At 38.9% G+C, this 14,651-nt stretch overlaps 1 protein-coding gene across 2 annotated transcripts in view; it reads right to left on the minus strand.

The window, feature by feature from the left end:
* Positions 1-14,651, minus strand: part of LOC141073029 (uncharacterized) — a 56,383-nt gene that overhangs the window by 17,885 nt on the left and 23,847 nt on the right. The gene's annotated exons all lie outside the window — the stretch shown is intronic.

Raw genomic sequence — 14,651 nt, forward strand, 5'->3', positions numbered from 1 at the left:
AGCAGTATTATAGTAGTTATATTCTTGTACAGAGGGGGCAGTATTATAGTAGTTATATTCTTGTACATAGGGGCAGTATTTTAGTAGTTATATTCTTGTACATAGGGGCAGTATTATAGTAGTTATATTCTTGTTCATAGGAGCAGTATTATAGTAGTTATATTCTTGTACATAGGGGCAGTATTATAGTAGTTATATTCTTGTACATAGGGAGCAGTATTATAGTAGTTATATTCTTGTACAGAGGGGGCAGTATTTTAGTAGTTATATTCTTGTACAGAGGGGGCAGTATTATAGTAGTTATATTCTTGTACATAGGGGGCAGTATTATAGTAGTTATATTCTTGTACATAGGGAGCAGTATTATAGTAGTTATATTATTGTACATAGGGACAGTATTATAGTAGTTATACTCTTGTACATAGGGGCAGTATTATAGTAGTTATATTCTTGTACATAGGGGCAGTATTATAGTAGTTATATTCTTGTACATAGGGGGCAGTATTATAGTAGTTATATTCTTGTACATAGGGGCAGTATTATAGTAGTTATATTCTTGTACATAGGAGCAGTATTATAGTAGCTATATTCTTGTACACAGGGGCAGTATTATAGTAGTTATATTCTTGTACATAGGGAGCAGTATTTTAGTAGTTATATTCTTGTAAATAGGGGCAGTATTATAGTAGCTATATTCTTGTACATAGGGGGCAGTATTATAGTAGCTATATTCTTGTACATAGGGGCAGTATTATAGTAGTTATATTCTTGTACATAGGAGCAGTATTATAGTAGTTATATTCCGTGTTTGCGTGGGTTTCCTACGGGCACTCCGGTTTCCTCCCACACTCCAAAGACATACTGATAGGGAATTTAGATTGTGAGCCCCATCGGGGACAGTGATGATAATGTGTGAAAACTGTAAAGCGCTGCGGAATATGTTAGCGCTATATAAAAATAAAGATTATTATTTATTATTATTCCTGAACATAGGGAGCAGTATTATAGTAGATATATTCTTGTACACAGGAGCAGTATTATAGTAGTTATATTCTTGTACAAAGGGGCAGTATTATAGTAGTTATATTCCTGAACATAGGGAGCAGTATTATAGTAGCTATATTCTTGTACATAGGGGGCAGTATTATAGTAGTTATATTCTTGTACATAGGGGGCAGTATTATAGTAGTTATATTCTTGTACATAGGGGGCAGTATTATAGTAGTTATATTCTTGTACATAGGGGCAGTATTATAGTAGTTATATTCTTGTACATAGGGGGCAGTATTATAGTAGTTATATTATTGTACATAGGGAGCAGTATTATAGTAGTTATATTATTGCACATAGGGAGCAGTATTATAGTAGTTATATTATTGTACATAGGGACAGTATTATAGTAGTTATACTCTTGTACATAGGGGCAGTATTATAGTAGTTATATTCTTGTACATAGGGGCAGTATTATAGTAGTTATATTCTTGTACATAGGAGCAGTATTATAGTAGCTATATTCTTGTACACAGGGGGCAGTATTATAGTAGTTATATTCTTGTACATAGGGAGCAGTATTTTAGTAGTTATATTCTTGTAAATAGGGGCAGTATTATAGTAGCTATATTCTTGTACATAGGGGGCAGTATTATAGTAGCTATATTCTTGTACATAGGGGCAGTATTATAGTAGTTATATTCTTGTACATAGGAGCAGTATTATAGTAGTTATATTCCGTGTTTGCGTGGGTTTCCTCCGGGCACTCCGGTCTCCTCCCACACTCCAAAGACATACTGATAGGGAATTTAGATTGTGAGCCCCATCGGGGACAGTGATGATAATGTGTGAAAACTGTAAAGCGCTGCGGAATATGTTAGCGCTATATAAAAATAAAGATTATTATTTATTATTATTCCTGAACATAGGGAGCAGTATTATAGTAGATATATTCTTGTACACAGGAGCAGTATTATAGTAGTTATATTCTTGTACAAAGGGGCAGTATTATAGTAGTTATATTCCTGAACATAGGGAGCAGTATTATAGTAGCTATATTCTTGTACATAGGGGGCAGTATTATAGTAGTTATATTCTTGTACATAGGGGGCAGTATTATGGTAGTTATATTCTTGTACATAGGGGGCAGTATTATAGTAGTTATATTCTTGTACATAGGGGCAGTATTATAGTAGTTATATTCTTGTACATAGGGGGCAGTATTATAGTAGTTATATTATTGTACATAGGGAGCAGTATTATAGTAGTTATATTATTGCACATAGGGAGCAGTATTATAGTAGTTATATTATTGTACATAGGGACAGTATTATAGTAGTTATACTCTTGTACATAGGGGCAGTATTATAGTAGTTATATTCTTGTACATAGGGGCAGTATTATAGTAGTTATATTCTTGTACATAGGAGCAGTATTATAGTAGCTATATTCTTGTACACAGGGGGCAGTATTATAGTAGTTATATTCTTGTACATAGGGAGCAGTATTTTAGTAGTTATATTCTTGTAAATAGGGGCAGTATTATAGTAGCTATATTCTTGTACATAGGGGGCAGTATTATAGTAGCTATATTCTTGTACATAGGGGCAGTATTATAGTAAGTTATATTCTTGTACATAGGAGCAGTATTATAGTAGTTATATTCCGTGTTTGCGTGGGTTTCCTCCGGGCACTCCAAAGACATACTGATAGGGAATTTAGATTGTGAGCCCCATCGGGGACAGTGATGATAATGTGTGAAAACTGTAAAGCGCTGCGGAATATGTTAGCGCTATATAAAAATAAAGATTATTATTTATTATTATTCCTGAACATAGGGAGCAGTATTATAGTAGATATATTCTTGTACACAGGAGCAGTATTATAGTAGTTATATTCTTGTACAAAGGGGCAGTATTATAGTAGTTATATTCCTGAACATAGGGAGCAGTATTATAGTAGCTATATTCTTGTACATAGGGGGCAGTATTATAGTAGTTATATTCTTGTACATATGGGGCAGTATTATAGTAGTTATATTCTTGTACATAGGGGGCAGTATTATAGTAGTTATATTCTTGTACATAGGGGCAGTATTATAATAGTTATATTCCTGTACATAGGGGCAGTATTATAGTAGTTATATTCTTGTACATGGGGGGCAGTATTATAGTAGTTATATTCTTGTACATGGGGGCAGTATTATAGTAGTTATATTCTTGTACATAGGGGCAGCATTATAGTAGTTATATTCTTGTACATAGGGGCAGCATTATAGTAGTTATATTCTTGTACATAGGGGCAGCATTACAGTAGCTATACTCTTGTACACGGGGGCAGTATTATAGTAGTTATATTCTTGTACATAGGAGCAGTATTGTAGTAGTTATATTCCTGTACATAGGGAGCAGTATTATAGTAGCTATATTCTTGTACATAGGGGGCAGTATTATAGTAGTTATATTCTTGACAATAGGGGGCAGTATTATAGTAGTTATATTCTTGTACATAGGGGGCAGTATTATAGTAGTTGTATTCTTGTTCATAGGGGCAGTATTATAGTAGTTATATTCCTGTCCATAGGGGGCAGTATTATAGTAGTTATATTCTTATACATAGGGGCAGTATTATAGTATATTCTTGTACATAGGAGCAGTATTATAGTAGTCATATTCCTGAACATAGGGAGCAGTATTATAGTAGTTATATTCTTGTACACAGGGGGCAGTATTATAGTAGTTGTATTCTTGTACATAGGGGGCAGTATTTTAGTAGTTATATTCTTGTACATAGGGGCAGTATTATAGTAGTTATATTCTTGTTCATAGGAGCAGTATTATAGTAGTTATATTCTTGTACATAGGGGCAGTATTATAGTAGTTATATTCTTGTACATAGGGAGCAGTATTATAGTAGTTATATTCTTGTACAGAGGGGGCAGTATTTTAGTAGTTATATTCTTGTACAGAGGGGGCAGTATTATAGTAGTTATATTCTTGTACATAGGGGGCAGTATTATAGTAGTTATATTCTTGTACATAGGGAGCAGTATTATAGTAGTTATATTATTGTACATAGGGACAGTATTATAGTAGTTATACTCTTGTACATAGGGGCAGTATTATAGTAGTTATATTCTTGTACATAGGGGCAGTATTATAGTAGTTATATTCTTGTACATAGGGGGCAGTATTATAGTAGTTATATTCTTGTACATAGGGGCAGTATTATAGTAGTTATATTCTTGTACATAGGAGCAGTATTATAGTAGCTATATTCTTGTACACAGGGGCAGTATTATAGTAGTTATATTCTTGTACATAGGGAGCAGTATTTTAGTAGTTATATTCTTGTAAATAGGGGCAGTATTATAGTAGCTATATTCTTGTACATAGGGGGCAGTATTATAGTAGCTATATTCTTGTACATAGGGGCAGTATTATAGTAGTTATATTCTTGTACATAGGAGCAGTATTATAGTAGTTATATTCCGTGTTTGCGTGGGTTTCCTACGGGCACTCCGGTTTCCTCCCACACTCCAAAGACATACTGATAGGGAATTTAGATTGTGAGCCCCATCGGGGACAGTGATGATAATGTGTGAAAACTGTAAAGCGCTGCGGAATATGTTAGCGCTATATAAAAATAAAGATTATTATTTATTATTATTCCTGAACATAGGGAGCAGTATTATAGTAGATATATTCTTGTACACAGGAGCAGTATTATAGTAGTTATATTCTTGTACAAAGGGGCAGTATTATAGTAGTTATATTCCTGAACATAGGGAGCAGTATTATAGTAGCTATATTCTTGTACATAGGGGGCAGTATTATAGTAGTTATATTCTTGTACATAGGGGGCAGTATTATAGTAGTTATATTCTTGTACATAGGGGGCAGTATTATAGTAGTTATATTCTTGTACATAGGGGCAGTATTATAGTAGTTATATTCTTGTACATAGGGGGCAGTATTATAGTAGTTATATTATTGTACATAGGGAGCAGTATTATAGTAGTTATATTATTGCACATAGGGAGCAGTATTATAGTAGTTATATTATTGTACATAGGGACAGTATTATAGTAGTTATACTCTTGTACATAGGGGCAGTATTATAGTAGTTATATTCTTGTACATAGGGGCAGTATTATAGTAGTTATATTCTTGTACATAGGAGCAGTATTATAGTAGCTATATTCTTGTACACAGGGGGCAGTATTATAGTAGTTATATTCTTGTACATAGGGAGCAGTATTTTAGTAGTTATATTCTTGTAAATAGGGGCAGTATTATAGTAGCTATATTCTTGTACATAGGGGGCAGTATTATAGTAGCTATATTCTTGTACATAGGGGCAGTATTATAGTAGTTATATTCTTGTACATAGGAGCAGTATTATAGTAGTTATATTCCGTGTTTGCGTGGGTTTCCTCCGGGCACTCCGGTCTCCTCCCACACTCCAAAGACATACTGATAGGGAATTTAGATTGTGAGCCCCATCGGGGACAGTGATGATAATGTGTGAAAACTGTAAAGCGCTGCGGAATATGTTAGCGCTATATAAAAATAAAGATTATTATTTATTATTATTCCTGAACATAGGGAGCAGTATTATAGTAGATATATTCTTGTACACAGGAGCAGTATTATAGTAGTTATATTCTTGTACAAAGGGGCAGTATTATAGTAGTTATATTCCTGAACATAGGGAGCAGTATTATAGTAGCTATATTCTTGTACATAGGGGGCAGTATTATAGTAGTTATATTCTTGTACATAGGGGGCAGTATTATGGTAGTTATATTCTTGTACATAGGGGGCAGTATTATAGTAGTTATATTCTTGTACATAGGGGCAGTATTATAGTAGTTATATTCTTGTACATAGGGGGCAGTATTATAGTAGTTATATTATTGTACATAGGGAGCAGTATTATAGTAGTTATATTATTGCACATAGGGAGCAGTATTATAGTAGTTATATTCCGTGTTTGCGTGGGTTTCCTACGGGCACTCCGGTTTCCTCCCACACTCCAAAGACATACTGATAGGGAATTTAGATTGTGAGCCCCATCGGGGACAGTGATGATAATGTGTGAAAACTGTAAAGCGCTGCGGAATATGTTAGCGCTATATAAAAATAAAGATTATTATTTATTATTATTCCTGAACATAGGGAGCAGTATTATAGTAGATATATTCTTGTACACAGGAGCAGTATTATAGTAGTTATATTCTTGTACATAGGGGGCAGTATTATAGTAGTTATATTATTGTACATAGGGAGCAGTATTATAGTAGTTATATTATTGCACATAGGGAGCAGTATTATAGTAGTTATATTCTTGTACATAGGGACAGTATTATAGTAGTTATACTCTTGTACATAGGGGCAGTATTATAGTAGTTATATTCTTGTACATGGGGGGCAGTATTATAGTAGTTATATTCTTGTACATGGGGGCAGTATTATAGTAGTTATATTCTTGTACATAGGGGCAGCATTATAGTAGTTATATTCTTGTACATAGGGGCAGCATTATAGTAGTTATATTCTTGTACATAGGGGCAGCATTATAGTAGCTATACTCTTGTACACGGGGGCAGTATTATAGTAGTTATATTCTTGTACATAGGAGCAGTATTGTAGTAGTTATATTCCTGTACATAGGGAGCAGTATTATAGTAGCTATATTCTTGTACATAGGGGGCAGTATTATAGTAGTTATATTCTTGACAATAGGGGGCAGTATTATAGTAGTTATATTCTTGTACATAGGGGGCAGTATTATAGTAGTTGTATTCTTGTTCATAGGGGCAGTATTATAGTAGTTATATTCCTGTCCATAGGGGGCAGTATTATAGTAGTTATATTCTTATACATAGGGGCAGTATTATAGTATATTCTTGTACATAGGAGCAGTATTATAGTAGTCATATTCCTGAACATAGGGAGCAGTATTATAGTAGTTATATTCTTGTACACAGGGGGCAGTATTATAGTAGTTGTATTCTTGTACATAGGGGGCAGTATTATAGTAGTTATATTCCTGTACATAGGGGGCAGTATTATAGTAGTTATATTCCTGTACATAGGGGGCAGTATTATAGTAGTTATATTCCTGAACATAGGGAGCAGTATTATAGTAGTTATATTCTTGTACATAGGGGCAGTATTATAGTAGCTATATTCTTGTACATAGGGGGCAGTACTATAGTAGTTATATTCTTGTACATAGGGGGCAGTATTATAGTCGCTATATTCCTGTACATAGGGGGCAGTATTATAGTAGTTATATTCCTGTACATAGGGGGCAGTATTATAGTAGTTATATTCCTGAACATAGGGAGCAGTATTATAGTAGTTATATTCTTGTACATAGGGGCAGTATTATAGTAGCTATATTCTTGTACATAGGGGGCAGTACTATAGTAGTTATATTCTTGTACATAGGGGGCAGTATTATAGTAGTTATATTTTTGTACATAGGGGGCAGTATTATAGTAGTTATATTCTTGTACATAGGGGCAGTATTATAGTAGTTATATTCCTGTACATAGGGGGCAGTATTATAGTAGTTATATTCTTATACATAGGGGCAGTATTATAGTAGTTATATTCTTGTACATAGGGGGCAATTTTTATTGTAAAAACCAAACAAATACAAATAACATTCCTCCAATAATACACAACTAAATTCACTGGGATTGTACATACATTAATTACATATCCAGTTTACACATATCAAATTAACTTAGAGTCCATACTCCTAGTTTGAGGAGAAAAAAAACAAAAAAAAAACACTTTGCAAACAGAGCTCATCATATTCCTACCCAGTGACTCATCTTTCCATATCTTGACATTTCCTAATTTCTCCTAATGATTTTCCCTATCTGAGTTTGGACATTATCTGGTTCACAGCGTCACAGATCTGAGTCGGAGTTATTCTGTTCACCATCGGTCTCCATCTCAGACTCTACTCGAGTGCCCTTAGGTAAGGGCTTCCGCTTTGGCGGAGGACAGTCCTCTATGTCCCTATCACACTCTGTGTCAATTCTTTTAAAGTCATCTTCAAAATCGCCGTCAGACTCAGACAGAACATCAAACCTGTTAGATACGACCATTACACCAGCAGAACTCTGGAATTTCTTCCCGGCTCCTTGGCCAGTGTCATACCCCTCAGGTTTACGGGAGGCCCTGTCCTTTTTCTTCCTTTTCTGATTATTGCTATTCTCTTCAGACACAGATGGTAGCACTGAAGTAATGCCTTCCTGTGACCGCTGCCCCTGAGGTACAACCTCCATACTCCCCTGTTCACTCTCTGAACCCTGCTGCTCTGGTGTTAGCTGAGTAGACCCCTGGTGGACCTCTGGTCTGGTCAGTATTTCCCCTGACAGTAAAGCTGCCTCCTCCAGAATCTCTGCCCCTGCCACCAAGTCCTCGTCAGGAAAGTCCTTACAGATATTGTGCCAGGCGTCTGGACAGTCCCTGTGAGGGTGACCGATCTTCCCACAGAGGTTGCACCTGATGTTCTGGCAGTCTGCAGTTAGATGGCCGACCTCCCCACACAGGCTGCACTTCACCACAGTACAGGTATTTGCCAGGTGACCTGCCTTGCCACCAGGGCTGTGGAGTCGGAGTCGGAGTCGTGGAGTCGGTGCTCATTTTGCTGGAGTCGGAGTCGGTATAAAATGGACCGACTCCGACTCCTAAAATATATAATAAATTGGGTACAGTAATTCAATGCAGAATGTGCTGAATATTTTTTTTTATAGGAGTTTGGGAAAGTTATGAAATGTCCTATAAATGACTGTTCTATTCCTGATCTAAGGCTACATTCACACACAGCGTTTTTCCTGTGTTTTTTGAGGATACGTTTTTCAGCTGCAAAAGCTGATCATCTTTTTAAAAAACTGCATCACCTGAAAGGTTTTTGAGCTCATAGATAATGTTTTCAATAGCAAAAGCAGATTAGAAATCTGCTCTATCTATATATCCATTTATCCATATCTGTCTATCCATATCGTATCTGTACCAAAAAGAATGAAAACCGGGTAGTACACCAATATATATTCTGTTCTATCTAAATATCTTGATTATTGGATCATAAAAATGATTAAATGTCTGAGGTTCACATTGTACTACAATAAATTTTTCACTTAAATATAAGCAATATGTGTGGGAGTCGGAGTCGTGGAGTCGGAGTTGGAGTCGGTGTAAGGGAAATTGAGGAGTCGGAGTCGGAGTCGCAGGTTTGGCTTACCGACTCCACAGCCCTGCTTGCCACATTTAAAGCACTTACGAGGCTGCCCAGGATAGAAACACACACCCCTCTCCCTCCCAATAAAGAAGGCGTTGGGTAAATGGGCAGTGATGTTATTGCATTGGCGCAGTTTCACCAAAACCCGCCATCCTCCTGTCCAGATACCATCACTGTCTCTGCTTTTGGTGAGGTCAGAGACCAGGTCGCAATGCCTCCGGAGCCACAACACAATGTCCTGCGGGGGAACAGACTCATTCCAGAAGATGACATTTACGGTGACAGTATCTGGCTTAGAGATAGGAATAAAGCTGAACTTACTCCAGCCCTCCGTGTCTCTAAACTTGGGGAAACTAGACCAGAATCTGTCCAGGTCAGACATGAGCTTAAAGCTGACATCATAGCCCTGCCTGTCTGGAAGATTAATCACTACCAGGATGCTGACTGGCACAAACCCCATCTGGTGGCACAAGAGCTCCCTGACGACAAACCTCCTGTCTGGCAGGTCCTCCTCGGCACCTCTGTGCCGGAAACGCACGGCGTTTCTCCGTTTAAACGCCTGGCCTGTATAATTGGTACCAGAGGTAAAGGATGGAGCACCACGACTCCAGGCATTACTGGGGGGACCGTGCGGGGTCACATTGGGTTGACTGACGGGGTGAAGGTCTGCAGCAGGAGGGGCAGCCACACCTTGTGTGCTCGAAATTAAAGGGGGGAAATCACAGACATTATCATGCACATTGTTATCATCAGCATCAATGTCATTATCAGACTGTGCAGCGTCCACCAAAGATACTGTGCTCCCCCAAGCCCCCGACCCCTCAGATACAGCACGGTTATCCCCAGCATCAGAGCCCTGCTGGGCACCATCAGTAATGACCAGCACATGTCCACTGCCCAACTGTTGTGCTTGGCATTCTGAGACTTGTAGTCCCTCTGCTGGAAAGTGCAGTCCATGCTGCTGCTTGGAATCTGCTGCAGGCTGCTGTGCTGGGCATTCTGAGACTTGTGGTACTCCTGGAATCTGCATAACATGCTGCTGCTTGGGGTCTGCCGCAGGCTGCTGCGGCTGCAGTATTTGACCCTTTTGGAAGCAGAAACTTGCAGGTTGCAACACTGGCCGCACCGGCTTCTGGGGCTCACCTGGGACAATGTCTGAGCTGGAACCTGCAGAGTCCTGCTTGTGTGACATCAACAGTTCCTGGTTCCTATAAGTCTCTGCCAGGGGCCCCATCTTCTCTAGGACACAGTCCATGTCCGTCACCACTTTTGCCAGCTGTATACCAAGCATGTTCAGAGTCTGATCACAAAAGGTGTGATCCCCACCAGGAATAGCAGCCTTTACCTTATAGCCCATGTCTATTTGCTTCTGCAGCAAGTCTTTGTGCTGCTGTAACTCACCGAGCTTCTTGACCAGTCCTGGGATCTCCTCTGCGACCTGAAGCTCAGGTGCACATGGCGTCTCCTCCTGGGAACCTGCTTTCAGCAATGTCCCTGGATGCTTGAAACCAGACGTCTCCTTAATTTTCACCACCGCTGGTTTCGTGGCTCCAGGCTCCACAGCACTTTTACTGCTGCCACCTGACTGCGACCTTGTGCGCCCAGAGCTCGCCATGCTGGCCACCACATGCTTCTGCTGCAGGTTCTCCTGGAGTGTCTGTCTCTCCAGTGAGGCTCTCCTCTGTCTGCTGGGAGTCAGCTGCACACCTGAAGCCGGTGATGGCACCTCTTGAGCTGCAGGCTGCTTTCCTCCATTCAGCTTCTCACCAGTAGATTTCTTTTGGATTTCTCCTAGTTGTCCTTCACTCTGCTTGCCTTGGCTGGCCGACTGCTTAACTGGAACTTTCTTACCCACAGCCATGGCTTTTCCTTGTTCCGTTACTTTACGCACTTTCACAGTTTCATCATTCTTGCTGCTGCTGCTACTTCCATTCTGAGCTTTCTTTCCCTCAGAAACAACTTTGGGACTTGCATCCGCCTTAGACACAACTTGAGCGTTACTTCCAAGTGTAGGCCTGGAAGCCTGGGCCTTGCTTGGGGAGTTACCCTGCCCAGGGTGGCCTCCCCCTGGGCTTGCTCCAGACATCAGGAGAGCTACAAACACACAACCTCACAGCTAGGAGGCAGTATTATAGTAGTTATATTCTTGTACATAGGGGCAGTATTATAGTAGTTATATTCTTGTACATAGGGGGCAGTATTATAGTAGTTATATTCTTGTACATAGGGGGCAGTATTATAGTAGTTATATTCTTGTACATAGGGGCAGTATTATAGTAGTTATATTCTTGTACATAGGGGGCAGTATTATAGTACTTGTATTCTTGTACATAGGAGCAGTATTATAGTAGTGATATTCCTGAACATAGGGAGCAGTATTATAGTAGTTATATTCTTGTATATAGGGGCAGTATTATAGTAGTTATAGTCTTGTACATAGGAGCAGTATTATAGTAGTTATATTCTTGTACATAGGGAACAGTATTATAGTAGTTATATTCTTGTACATAGGGGCAGTATTATAGTAGTTATATTCCTGAACATAGGGAGCAGTATTATAGTAGTTATATTCTTGTACATAGGGGCAGTATTATAGTAGTTATATTCTTGTACATAGGGGGCAGTATTATAGTAGTTATATTCCTGTACATAGGGGGCAGTATTATAGTAGTTATATTCTTATACATAGGGGGCAGTATTATAGTAGTTATATTCTTGTACATAGGGGCAGTATTATAGTAGCTATATTCTTGTACATAGGGGGCAGTATTATAGTAGTTATATTTCTGTACATAGGGGGCAGTATTATAGTAGTTATATTCCTGAACATAGGGAGCAGTATTATAGTAGTTATATTCTTGTACATATTCTTATTTTGCTTTAATTATTGTATTATTACATAGGGGCAGTATTATAGTAGCTATATTCTTGTACATAGGGGGCAGTATTATAGTAGTTATATTTCTGTACATAGGGGCAGTATTATAGTAGTTATATTCTTATACATAGGGGGCAGTATTATAGTAGTTATATTCCTGAACATAGGGAGCAGTATTATAGTAGTTATATTCTTGTACATAGGGGCAGTATTATAGTAGCTATATTCTTGTACATAGGGGGCAGTATTATAGTAGTTATATTTCTGTACATAGGGGGCAGTATTATAGTAGTTATATTCTTGTACATAGGGGCAGTATTATAGTAGCTATATTCTTGTACATAGGGGGCAGTATTATAGTAGTTATATTTCTGTACATAGGGGCAGTATTATAGTAGTTATATTCTTGTACATAGGAGCAGTATTATAGTAGTTATACTCTTCTACATATGTTCAGCATTATATTAAAGTAGTTTATTCTTGTGGCAGGGGGCAGTATTATATCACACTCAACAAGGAGTAGCTGTGAGAACCGGTTAATGTTTTTGCCAGGATAAGGGGGTAGATGAAATCTTTGCACCATCTTGGTTCATATTCTTGAGTCTGATCCCTTCCTAGAATCACCTTTATAAAATGCCTTTGTTTCTACAACACAAATAGTTTTTCAGTCTATGATCAGGTATTTGAATAATTGTTGGGGTATTTCCTTCTACCTATGAAAAAAAACTGGATTTGCATAAGTCTACACATTCCTCTGACAGGCAGGCTGCGGAACTGTATCATTTTTCATACCGATGTGGACAATACTCGCTTTTATTAGGATGTGGGAGGCAACATGAATCTGTATAAAACACAGCCAGGAAGTTCTGTCATGGGGACGCAAGTTACTGTTTTTAACAGGTAATCACTTGGTGGTCTCTGAAGCGAGACCCCTTCACCATTTGATCAGTTCATCAAAAAATTGTTTTTAACCCTAGACAACCCCTTTAACACAGTCAAACCAAACAGAATTGTGAAAAGTGGAACTACCATGGGCACACAAATTTATCGGGAAATCCCATGAAAAAAAAGTGTAAATAAATTAACCTGTTGTGTGCTGTAGTACAGACAACATATACTGTACGGTGCGTGGAGGAGAAAACACAATTATGAAAATAGGTCAACATTTTGTGCAATTTCATTTTGGGTCAGCAGAGGGCGGCAGAGGTAAACCTAAGCCCTTCTGTATGGCAGGAGGCTGATGTGTAGCGGACCGGACCATTTTACTTGTGGTTCAAGGTGACACCTTCAGATATCACCAAACTGAGAACAGTAAACGCTTGGAGCAAATTTGCAAAGTTTACACCAAATACACCTGGATAAAAAGGGAAAAAAAAAAAAAAAAAAAAAGCCTCTGCTACAAAAAGATTTGCAGATGCATTTCCAAAGGATGTCATAGATCACTTTTGCCCTTGCCAGACGCGACCGAGTTTGTTTTTTTTTAACCACTTGAAACAGCGCCTCTTTTATTCATAGGTTAAGTCTGGTATTGCAGCAAGTATTCACTAAAAATGGGGCTAAGCTGCAATACTGAACATGGACAAGGGTGGCGCTGTTACAGGAAAAATTAGAGACAACTCCTTTCCACATCATAATGGGTTAATTGACATACAGACATCACGCTCTCTCCCGCACCTAAAATCCGCTGCCTCGGAGTAACTCTCGACTCATCCCTGTCCTTCAAACCACACGTCCAAACTCTTGCCACCTCCTGTCGCCTCCAACTCAAAAATATTTACAGAATCCGACCCTTCCTCAGCCCTCAATCTACTAAAACTCTTGTGCATGCCCTCATCATCTCCCGCCTTGACTACTGCAACACTCTCCTCTGTGGCCTCCCTGCTAACTCTCTTGCACCACTCCAGTCTGTCCTCAACTCTGCTGCCCGTCTAATCCACATCTCTCCTCGCTACTCCCCTGTCTCTCCCCTCTGCAAATCCCTCCACTGGCTCCAAATTCCCCAACGAATCCAGTTCAAACTACTAACACTGACCTACAAAGCCATCCACAACCTTTCCCCTCCCTATATCTCTGAACTAATCTCCCAACATCTTCCCTCACGTAATCTTCAATCCTCCCAAGACCTCCTACTCTCCTCCACACTTATTCGTTCCTTACCCAACTGCCTCCAAGATTTCTCCCGAATATCCCCCATCCTCTGGAATTCCATGCCTCAACACGTCCGATTATCCACCACCCTCGGATCCTTCAAACGGAACCTGAAAACCCATCTAATCAGGAAAGCTTACAGCCTGCAATAACCAATCTGGCTGCCTCACCACCGCCCGAGCTGCTGCACCCCCGACCTTCTGTCTCTTCCCCATTATCCCATAGAATGTAAGTCCGCAAGGACAGGGTCCACTCCCCTCTGTACCAGTCCGTCATTGTCCATTTGTTTACTGTTAACGATATCTATAACTTTGTATGTAACCCCCTTCTCATGTACAGCACCATGGAATTAATGGCGCTATATAAATAA

The sequence above is a fragment of the Dendrobates tinctorius genome, unplaced genomic scaffold (genome assembly GCF_039654945.1).
Source record: "Dendrobates tinctorius isolate UK_male_01 unplaced genomic scaffold, ASM3965494v1 ptg000295l, whole genome shotgun sequence".
Lineage (NCBI taxonomy): Eukaryota > Metazoa > Chordata > Amphibia > Anura > Dendrobatidae > Dendrobates > Dendrobates tinctorius.